The sequence below is a fragment of the Eumetopias jubatus genome, unplaced genomic scaffold (genome assembly GCF_037043125.1).
Source record: "Eumetopias jubatus isolate StellerSeaLion01/CBP00866 unplaced genomic scaffold, mEumJub1_p1.0 scaffold_5, whole genome shotgun sequence".
NCBI lineage: Eukaryota > Metazoa > Chordata > Mammalia > Carnivora > Otariidae > Eumetopias > Eumetopias jubatus.
The window spans coordinates 153,430,482-153,441,196 of record NW_028274811.1 but is presented as its reverse complement, the minus strand read 5'-3'; positions in this window follow the sequence as shown (position 1 = coordinate 153,441,196).

Here is a 10,715-nt window from a genome sequence, read left to right as displayed (position 1 = left end):
TTGTTCAGGTCCTTAAGCTTCTATTGTCTCCACCAGAAACAACCCCAAATCAGTTCTCTGCTAACCGGTGTTCACCAAGGACGGAAGAAATTGGAGCCACAGGGCCTGTTTGGCACCATGTGCAGGCTCCTCACAGGAGCTCCAGCTCCTTGCATGCTCCGAGACACCCCCAACCCCCTAGACGGGACTGGGCAGGCGGAGGGACCTGCCTGCGACCTCAGAGCCCTTTCTGGCCCAGCCCAGAAACTCCACAACACTGACGGTCCAGACCCAGGGGGACAGTTTTGACGATGCCGGTCATGATGCTTGAACAAGACACTTCAGAGGAGCCACCCTAATGAGATTTCATGCGAACGCAGGCTCCGTGGCACGTTCAAGTTTGAATCCCTAAGCAGTAGGCAAACTCGGTCTCAGGAGGCTCCCGGGGTGACGTACCTGAGCTCAGCAAACACTGCATGGCTGGGCGCGTGTTAACCTTTCACAGTGTGAGAACTGTGGTCAGGAGCTTGCTCTCAGCCCTAGCATTGAAACAGGCCTCCCCGCCAGTCCCCTGGGCGCTAGGCTTGCGTATTCATGGCGCTGGCGGAGCCTGGGACACTCGGAGCGTGTCCCACCGTGTAGGGCTCCACTGAGCCAGCACTGCAGCCTCCAGGGCTGTGTTGGAGACCCGCTCACTTCTGCCACTGGTGCATTTGCCCACTGCTGGGGGAAATTTGTTCTTTTCCTACAGTTACTCTGATTCACCTGGGGAAACCTGCTCAGGAGGCAGATGTTTTTAGAAAGAGCAGAACAGGGGAAACCGAGGCAGAAAAGGACAACCCCGTGCGGATGGCGAGCAAGCGTCTCCCGTTCATCTCCGGTGTCGCCTGGGCGGTTGACCTGCCGCGGGAAACAGGTGATAGTCTGAAATCATTGCGTCGTAAACGTGAGAAATGTCCCAAGGAAAACATCGATGCTGTTGGCTTGAGATAGAATACCACAAAAGCCTCATCCTGGGCCTTCTGGGAGGCCATGGGTAGGCTTCACACTTGACACCCGGAAGATCCTATGCCGAGTGCGTCTGGCAGCGGGAGCAGAAGAATGCTGCTGTGCCATCGATTCAGTGCAGGAGTGGGGAGCCCCACCCCATGCGGCTGGGCACACTGACTCCAGAGACTTCTAACAGCACGGGCACAAGTTGTGGCTGGGGGGCCGCCCAGGCCGTTCGGGTTGCTCCAAGAACTGCAGGATGTCAGCAGACCGCTCCTCCCCGGTCCCCGAGGAATCACAGAAATGACGAGGGCAGATCTCAAGAAGCCCCAGCCCTGCCGGAGTGACCTGAGCCCAGGGATATGCCGTCGTTGGTGCCCAGGCAGGGCTCCCTGCTCGCTGTGCACATACCACCCTGGGGGAGAGCCGGCTCTGGATGGCAGTGCGGGGAGGAGCTTGTGAGGGGACGGCGTGTTGGTGCTGCGCGTGCTGGCTGGGCAGCTCCCAGGCCAACACACGCCTCAGCTCCAAATGGGTGTCCGTGGTTGGGCCACTGCCCAGACGAACACAGTGCAAGGGGGTCAGCTGCACTCAGGCCTCCGTCTGAATGGAAGCTGTCCACAAAGGGAGCACGGCACCAAGATGGCGTCAACAGCGTGGCCTTGCCGACGGAGGGGCCCCTGCTCCCAGGAAGGGCCTTCCACCGGGCACCGTCCGAGCTGCTGTGATACCAGTGCCAGGCTCCGTCTGCATCCCCCTGACTCTGACCCTCCTCAAGAAATCCCAGCTGCAAAGTCCCTCGTGCCAGGCGAGGCCATGTCCCCAGGGTCCGGGACTACAACGTGGCCTCCTTGGGCTGCATTTGGCCCCCGACGCTCAGCGTGACGGAGAATACAGCTGTTGATCAGCCCTGCCCCCGGGTGCTTCTCCCGGTGTCCCCAGCGGGCAACCTCCCAGAACACGGGGGACCCTTGGCCAGCACACTGAGCCTGGTCCGGGCCGTGTGCGGAGCTGGATGTCCTCTCAAGTACCGGTGTGGATTTGCATGACCAGCACTGCTCTCACCACGTGGAATGGTGCCACGGGCTCTAGGGTCACCGTGCTGCACCCCGCCCCCAGCCCCTGACGAGCAGCCCGCTCTGCAGGGAAACTGTTGTTTTGGGACTAGAGATTGAATCACAGCATATGTGACGCAGGGGACTGGCGTCATGCTCCATGTCCTTCCCTTGGGGCCAGCAGTCTGTTGCTCTCCATCTCTAAGCAGCCCCAGCCATGATCTGGGGCACGGGTGACACGACCACACGCCTGTTGAAGGATTTTTGCAGCTGTTACACATAGGGCTGCAGCGAATGCTCGTAGACAGGACGCATAGCTTGTGCTCGTTCCTGGAGAGGCAGCGGGTCACTGTCAGGAGGGGCGCTCTCGCCTCCCCGGGTCCCCACCAGCACTGCCTCGCTGGCTCTTACTGCCGCCTCTCTGAAGGGCTGTGGACGGTCCACAGGCCACCGGGGAGACGGCCAGGATGGGGCGCCGCCTCGGCCCCGCGGAAGGTTCCGGCCCAGGGAGCGTGTAGAAGATGAGTCACGGGCGGAGCCCTGTCCTTCAGACCACACAGGAGTGGAGGGAGGGGGCGCGGAGGGCAGGTTTAGGGACCCGGTCTCACGGGGTGTTTTCTGGTTGGCTGGCGTAGGGAGACCTCCAAGTGTGGCGCCCCAGGGGCCCCAAAGCCACCCCGGGTGCCGCTGGGAAGGTGATTGTTTCGTTTGAGGGAAATTATCCTGAGACCGACACTGTCTTTGCCAGTAATTTAACACAGGTTCAGTGTGGGAATTATAACTTGTAGTAACATTTCACAAACCCATAGTAGACAAGATAATGTCTCCTGATAAACCAATAAGGAAAGAACACACTGTGAGCCATGGACAGATTAATCACACTCTTATTCCAGGCAAAGGGGAGGGGAAGGGCACAGCGTCCGACTCCGGTGAGGCGCCCCTCTCTCCGCGCGGGATCCCAGGAGGTAGCGCCCCGCTGCCGCGCACGCTGTGGGGGATGAAGGCACCGTGTCGGCGGGAAGAGGAACCCCTTCTGGGCCGCCGTGTGGCTTCACCGCGGTGGGCGGTCCCCCACCCTGCAGAGGAGGGCTGTCGGGAGCAGCTGAGCCGGGCCCTGCCAGACCCAGGGTCTCACTCCGTCCCCACAGACTCTCGGTAGAGAGGGTTGACATGGCTGCTTGCCATGGCCACTCTTCCCTGTTCCTACCCACACGGCCCCGTCCGTGTTGAGCCTCAGAGTGCGTGTCAACAGCAGGCGTCAGAGACGTCATCCAGACACGGCTTCCCGAGTGCAAACAAATTCACCCAGAGGTCAAAACAGCTTAAGTCCTAAACAAGTGAAATCCTAACCAACCACACACAACAGGGACGGAGCAGAGGACCCAGGCCGTGTCCCCCGCGGTGTGGACCACCCACGTGGGCAGCAGCGGCTGGCCCGCCAGGCCCTAGGATCACCAAGACTGCCGGCTCAGAGCAGCGGGGGGGGGGCATGCCCCAGGGGACCTCGGGGTCTGTGCCCGGTCTTCTAGGCTCTCTGGGTCCAGGGAGCCCCTGGTCCCAGCTGCTACTGTCCCCCCAACCTGGGCTGAAAGCAGCCCCCACTTTATTTTCTGTGCCTCGTTCTCCTGGGCAGGTCTCTGTGAGCAGGATGGAACGGGGGCTGCTCGGCGCCCGTGTTGCCCCCGTCCACCACACCCCGACAGGGTTACTACTGGGTTCCTCTTCTTAGCGGTGCAGATACACAGCAGTGGGCATAACGGCCCCTGCTGGCGATTTTTCCCACCTTAGCTCATTATCCCTGAGCAACCGGGAGGTAGGTGGACAAGCGTTCAGGGTGGGGGCTTCCTGAAAGAGCCGGGACACAAACCCAGGTTCTCCCAAGTGTAAGGCCGGTGTCCCCTGTGCGTGCGGCTTCTGGGCGGTCAGGCACGGTCAGGGGGAAGGGCAGCGAGCGGGGGTGGGGGGGCCTGAGGAAACGGCCCCTCGGGTCAGGAAGGTTGGCGGCTCCCGGGAGAACGGGTGTGCATCCCCCCCCTCCCCGGCGGACGAAGCTGCCACATTTAATCCATCCTGACCCGTTTCTGTCTGTGTACTTTCCCTTGCACCCTCAACCACCTGATCAAAACCAATCAAAAGTGCTGACGGCTAAAATCCCTCTGAGTGCGGGTATATGGTCTTTGTATCTTGGCAAACATGGCTCAGTTCCGGTTGGGTGTGTGGCCCTGGATTTCTGCACTCTTGGAAGTTATTTGATGAAATTTAAGAAAATGGTAAGATAAATTGACCCACTTGGAGGCTGAAAGGTGGAATTTACGTCCTTAATCTCTCCTTTTGTGAACAGCACGTGCCCCAGGCCATGTCCCGGCTCCCGGCGGTGAGCAAGGCCCCATGACTGGGTGTGTCTCCGGGCGCTCAGGGCCCTGGCCCTGTGGGTGCCGGTCAGCAGGAGTGGGGGTGGGATGGGGGGCGGGGAAGGAGGTGAGGGCGCAGAGCCAGGGTCTGTGACTTACAGGAGGCCCCAACTCCGACCCCTTACAGATGCAGCAACACGAGGGATAGAGATTAGAGCCGCTGGTCCGGATGTGCTTGACTCTTCGTCTGTCGCGTGCCGGAAGCTACTGGACGCTGCCCCGTCACCTCCCACTTGGACAGCTGCGCCAGGCTTCCCATTTGGGCAGGCACCTCCTCCCGGCGGCATCTGTGTGAGCCCGGGAGGGACAGGGTGAGCCCGGGAGGGACGGCGTGGAGGGAAGACATGAGTTTTGGAGGGACAGCGTGGAGGGAGGGCGTGAGCCAAGGAGGGTTGGCATGGAGGGACAGCGTGAGTCCGAGAGGGACGGTGTGAGCCCGGGACAGATGGTGTGAGCCCGGGAGGGACGGCGTGAGTCTCGGAGGGACAGCGTGGAGGGAAGACATGAGCCCGGGAAGGACAGCGTGAGCCTGGGACCAGACGGCCTGCAGGGAGCCCCAGCCTCACTGAGTAATGACAGGGTAAATAAGGAGGACGAAGTACCAACCAAAGGAGAGAAAAGTAGCGATGTGGAGAAACACTTGGGAAAGCAGCACCAGACTGCGGCCCAGGGAGCAGGGACTGAAGACCGGAGGAGGTCGAGCGGTAGGGACAGACCGCGACCCTGCGAGGGGGGCGCAGGGAGAGTGTGGGAGAGGCACTGTGGGGGAGAGAGCGGCCGGCTTCCCTGTTGTTGGAGGACGACATGAGCGTCCCAGCAGGAGGGACAGGGGGACCAGCCGCGCGGCCTGGCCACAGCCCAGCGAGGACTCCCTGACCGCCGGGGGCGGGCGCCCCGGGGAAACGCATGGCCCTTGAGAATGAGGGGGCACTGGAACACTTTTATCCAGACACGCCTTGAAGGATTTTGCCAGCGGCTGCATTTCTGCAGAGTGGACTTCAAGAGGGAAGGTCTGTGAGGGAGAGGGAAGGAGGGACCCGAGGGCGCGAGGCTGGTGCTGGAGGGCAGCCCAGGAGGGGGCTGGCGGCCCCGGGCTGAGGCAGGCCGGCCTCCCGCGACCAGACCCGAGGCCCTCCATCCTCTGCATGTTTCCAGAAGACTCTGTGGCATCGCTGTTATCCCCTCCCGCAGTGTTAGGTGCAATCCACCCACCAAGCCATCTGGTCCTTCCTTTGTGGGAAGATGTAAACTACGGGTTCAATGTTTTCAAGAAATAGAGGGCTATCCGGGGTACCTGTCCTTCCTGCGTGAATGGCAGCTTGCACACCCATCCAGATCGCCGACGATCCTGGCAGAAAGTTGCCCGGACTGTGGTTATCCTGTCTGCACGTGCGGTGTCCGTGGTGGGTACCGTCGTGCGCCGTCTCCTTTCTCCTACCTGGCCCGGCTACGGGTTTCCTCCTCACTGGACCCATCTTCTCGAAGTACAAGGTTTGGGTTCGTTAATTCTCTGAATTACTTTTCTATTTCATTGGTATTTATCGTATTCTTCTACTTTCTTCGGGTTTAATTCGCTCTCCTAGTTTCTTAAGGTGGAGAACGCTGAGACCCCTCTTTCCTAGGTTTTAGCGCCAGGACTGCCTGGCACACATGGCCTCAGCCAAACTTCCATCTCACTATCACAGTGTCACAACCTGTGTCTTCGTTCAGTTCCACACTTTCTAGTCTCCCTCCTGCGTTCTGGAGGCTCTCCCAGGGTCCTTCTGCTTCTGCCGCTCACTTGGCCGCACGGAGGCTGAAGACACAGTGTGTCCGCCTGGAACCACTCACGTTCGTTTGGGCCCGTTTTGTGTCTCTCTTGGTAAGTGTGCTCTTCGCTCCCGAGAAGAGTATGTGCTCTGCTGCTGGGTGGGGCGTCTCCCGGGTCTCCCGGGCAGACGGCGTCCAGTCTTCCGTGTTCTCGCAGATCTGCCGCGGCCATCGGCCCACTGGTCACTGAGAGAGACGGGTTCCACGTCTTCCTGCACGTCTAACAACTTTGGCTTCACGTATTTTGAAGCTCTGTTACTGAGCACATCAACGTTCAGGATTATTATGTCCTTTTCATGGTTAGTTTACCTTTATTTGGATGAAAAGTCTTTCTTTCCCGGTAATATCCTTTCCCTGAGATCTACTTTCCTGATACTGATATTGTCGGTCCAGCTTTCCTTTCTGAGTGTTCTCACGGCGAGTCTTCTCCCAGGGTTCTCTTTGAGCCCTCCATGTCCTGCTGTATCTCGGGGGCTGCTTCTCTGCAGCATCCGGCTGGGCCTTGCTTTTGCCCTCAGCCTGGGGGTCTCTGCCTTTTAGCCGGGGCATCTGCATCAGTCACACTGACGCGCTCATTGCCGGGGCGGCTGTAACCCTGTATAGCTGCTGGCTCCCATCCGTCCTGTTTCTCTGCCCATGTTTTTCCGCCGCCTTTTGCATTGAACATTTCCTAATGTCAGTTTTATCTCCTTTCCTGGCTCAAGAGCAACAGTGGTTTATTCTGGAGGTTGCTGCAGGGTGTGTCCAGCATGTGTTTGTCTTCAGCCTCCTGGGGGTGACACGGTCCTCACCCCCAGCGTGAGAACCTACGAGAGCGGCCTTGCACGGCCTCTCTCCTCACACCCGTGCTGTTCTCGCAGATGTGTGTCGGGGACCCCGGAAAACATCGTCATTATTCCAGCTTTCAGTGGTCTGCTGTCTTTTAAGATAATTTAATAAGAAAACGTGTCCCTATATTCACCCACATAGTTACTATTTCTGGTGCTCCTCGTTCCCACGTGAAGGTCGTTTCCATCTGCTGCCGGAAGGACTCGTCTTAATGCTTCTCACAGAGCAGGTCTGCTGTGATTCGTCCAGGTTAGTATGTCTGTAAAAATCCTTAATTTTAAAAGATATTTTGAAATATATTTTTCCTGTAAAGGATTCAGTTAGATTTTTTTCCTTTTTTCTTTCCAGTATTTTAAAGATACCTTTTAACTTGAATTGTTTCCTGGGAGAAGTCTCCTGTATCATTTGTTGTTGTTCCTTTGGATGTCATGCATGTTTTTTTCTCTGGCTACTTTACAGATTTTTCTCTTCGTTACAAATCAGCAATTTGATTCCCATACCTTTTAGTTTTCTTCCTGTTCCTTGTGCCCGGTTTTTGGCACACTTCTTGCGTCTGTGCTTTCATATCTAGTTTAGTCAAATCTGACAAGTCATCAGACATTTCCTCGAAGGCCTCCCCACCCTGCCACCTACTCCCCACCCCGCCACCTACTCCCCACCCCGCCACCTAGTCCCCACCCCGCTAGCCCCCGGGTCTCCTGCGGCTCTCAGGTGTTTCCTTCTTTTCTTCTCTGTTTCATTCACACAGCTGCTGTCTTAAACTCATTAATCTCTTCTTGTGTAAGATCGAATCTTCCAGTGCCCCCACCCATCTCTAACCTCCCCTCCAGCTGCTCAGACATGGAGTCAGTCTGACAACTGCTTCCATGTTCTTGTCCCCATTTCTAATGGGTTCAGCTCCAGTTGACCGATGTTTCTTGGTGCGGATTGCATTTTCTTGCTTCTTTGTAGATCTGTAATTTGGTGGCAGACGTGAATTTCACCTTCTTGGGTGAAAGATATCTTTTAGCTTCTTACTGGGAATCAGAAGTCCTTGGAAACAACTTAATCCTTTTGGATCTTGTCTTTAAGCTTTGTTGGTGGGACCAAAGCAGTGCTTAGTCTGTGATTAAGTTTTACCCCCAGCCACTGAGCCGGCCCCCTGAATGGTGAGGCTTCGGCTCTGGCTCATTCAACGGGTATGACTGCTCTTCGTGTCCAGGATCATTCCCTCAGTGCCTTTCCAGTGGCTCCCACTTGACCGTGCGTGATTTCCTGACGCGCACGCACTGATCAGTAACCGGCCGGATACTCAGGGACCTGGTGCTGGTCTCCAAGCTTCTCCCCACACAGCTCCCTCCTCTAGGGTGCCAGCCTCAGGACTCTGGTCACTGCGCTCCCCAGATGCCCAGCCCCATGTCGTGTCCAGCAGACCCGGGGCCTGGTGCATGCCTCTCTCCGTGTCTGATGCTCACGGTCTTCACGATGGTCCAGTTGTCATCATTTTGGACCGGAGAGTAAACCCTGCCCCTGCTGCTTCTCCCTTGTCCAGAAGTAGGAGCTCCTAAAACACAATTTCAAAGTCTTGTTTGAAAAAAAGGAGAGGCTGAAAGTTAATGAGCCAATTAACCATCTCCAAAAGTAGGAAAGAGGATATCAAAATAGACCCAACATGTGTAAAAAGAAATAAGGAATAAAAGACCTGAGCAGAAATCGGTGAAGGAGAAAACAAAATGTAAAGAATGAGCAAAGCTAAACTTTTTCTCAAAAGACCAATAATGATAAAACTGACAAAAGCAGATTGATTAAGAAGAAAAGGAATTACAAATAAGTATGTAAGGAATTGTTAGGGACTAAAAGCATCTCCCCCCAAAACTCAGGTGGTGGCGTCCCAACCTCCAGGGCCTGCGAGTGTGAACTGGTTTGGAAACAGGGTCTCTGCGGAGGCTCGAGCCCAGTTGAGGTCTTTAGGGTGGGTCTGGATCCAACGCGACTGCGTCCTTATCAAAAGGGGAGGTTTGGAGATGCATCCTCGGGAACGTGGCGTGAGCGGCCATCCCTCAGCCTCGGAAGGAGCGGGCCCTGCGGCACCTTCACCTGGGGCCTCCTGCCTCTGGGACGGGGGACGGAACAATGCTGCTTTCTAGAAGGTGCCCCCACTTCCCCAGCAGGCTCTGAGGGCTTGCCTGCTCGCCGCCCCGGGAATCCGTCGGCCGCTCACCTCCCCGTCTGTGGTGCTTTGTTGCGGGGACACCACCACACAGGGTGAAGCGGTGGACGCAGCCCCAGAGGCTGTAAGAAGAGGATATTATGAGCAACTTTGTGCCAAATGGACAAATTCTTCAAGCAAAACAACGAAACTTCAAGTAGTATCTCCACGAAAGCTCCAGGAACTCCAGCAGCAGCAGAACCCCAGCGAGGAGACCACGGGCCCGGCTGCGCCACAGGCCGCATTGGGAACGCTTCCAAGAACAGAAAACGGGACGTGCGCTCCTCCCACCTCACGTGGCTGAGGCGCCTCAGCCAGCAAGCCCAACACAAATGCTACTAGAAACGTAGGATTACGGGGGAAATAGAACAAAATAGGCCCTTTATCCAAAAAGTATGTCAAAATGGTTAGAAAGAATACGGAAAGATACTCAGCACCATTAGTTGTCAGGCAAACCCGGGCCTCAGGAAGGTCCCCCTGCATGCCCACCAGATGGCAACACAGGCAGGGGTGGGTGTGACCTGGGGCCCCGGGGGGCGCTGGTGGCAGGCAGCTGTGACACGGGAGGGCCCTGGGGGGGGTGTGACGTGGGGAGGTCTGAGGGGCGCGGGTGTGACATGGCCGGGGGGGCCTGGGGGGGCGCTGGAACGGGCATGGCGGCGTCAGCTCCCCTGATGCCAAGCGTGCATGCACTCCACCTGGGTGCGGCCCCAGAGAACTGACCGCTGACGTCCACTGAAGACACACACACGCACTGTGGGTGATTTTACTCCTCATACCAAGCTGGACGAAAGCCTGACGTCTGTCCAGTCACTGAAGTGTGGCTTCTTCACGCAGTGGAATGCTGCTCAGGGGTACAAGTGAGGGCCGCAAGCTGGGAGAGAATTCTGAGCCAAAGAAGCCCGGCACTGAGGGTCCAGTGTGGGCTCTGGGTCGGGGAGGAACGGGCTGGGGGCCGAAGTGCATGAAGGTCACCACGTGGTCTCTGGAGACAACTAGCCAGGAGGGATGCGGGCACCCAAGTCACTGGGAGCTGCCTGCCCCACGCTCACAGGGCTGTGTGAAAACTCACTGGGGGTGCTCCCCTCGCAGGGTTCGGGCTGTGTCTACCCTGGCACAGAAGCCCCTCTGGATGGTAGGGCGTAGAAAGGTGAATGGGCAGACTGGGGAGCCACGGAGGCACGGGAGGAACCCCAGGCCCCAGGACAGGCAGCTGTGACTGCAGGAAGGTGTCGAGATGGGGGCACAACCCTGGATCGCCCTGTGGCCGGACCTGACCCCCCAGGGACCCTCCTGAGAGGCACAGGAGGCCAGAGTGCAGAGTGAGGAGTGGGTGGAAAAAGAGACGTGGGAGAGGCGGTTGTGCAGGGAGGGGCCCCGGGCCAAGGATGCCGCCCCTCCGGAGGCCGGGAGCCTCTGAGGGACCCGCCTGCCCATACGGAAGCTGGAGCCCGG